The following is a 322-nucleotide window of genomic DNA, read 5'->3' on the forward strand; positions in this document are numbered from 1 at the left end:
CAGGACATGGAAGCAACCTAAATGTCCATCGACAGATGAATGGATAAAGAAGATGTGGCACATATATACAATGGAATATTACTCAGCCATAAAAAGAAATGAAATTGAGTTATTTGTAGTGAGGTGGATGGACCTAGAGACTGTCATACAGAGTGAAGTAAGTCGGAAAGAGAAAAACAAATACCGTATGCTAACACACATATATGGAATCTAAAAAAAAAAGGTTCTGAAGAACCTCGGGGCAGGACAGGAATAAATACACAGACGTAGAGCATGGACTTGAGGACGGGGGAGGGGGAAGGGTAAGCTGGGATGAAGTGAG

General features: G+C 41.3%; 1 protein-coding gene across 17 annotated transcripts in view; it reads right to left on the bottom strand.

Annotated features, from left to right (window-relative positions):
• The window catches only part of LIMCH1 (LIM and calponin homology domains 1), a 365,434-nt gene that overhangs the window by 39,194 nt on the left and 325,918 nt on the right, over positions 1-322 (bottom strand). The window lies entirely within an intron of this gene.

The sequence above is a fragment of the Physeter macrocephalus genome, chromosome 7 (assembly GCF_002837175.3).
Source record: "Physeter macrocephalus isolate SW-GA chromosome 7, ASM283717v5, whole genome shotgun sequence".
NCBI classification, from domain to species: Eukaryota; Metazoa; Chordata; class Mammalia; order Artiodactyla; family Physeteridae; genus Physeter; species Physeter macrocephalus.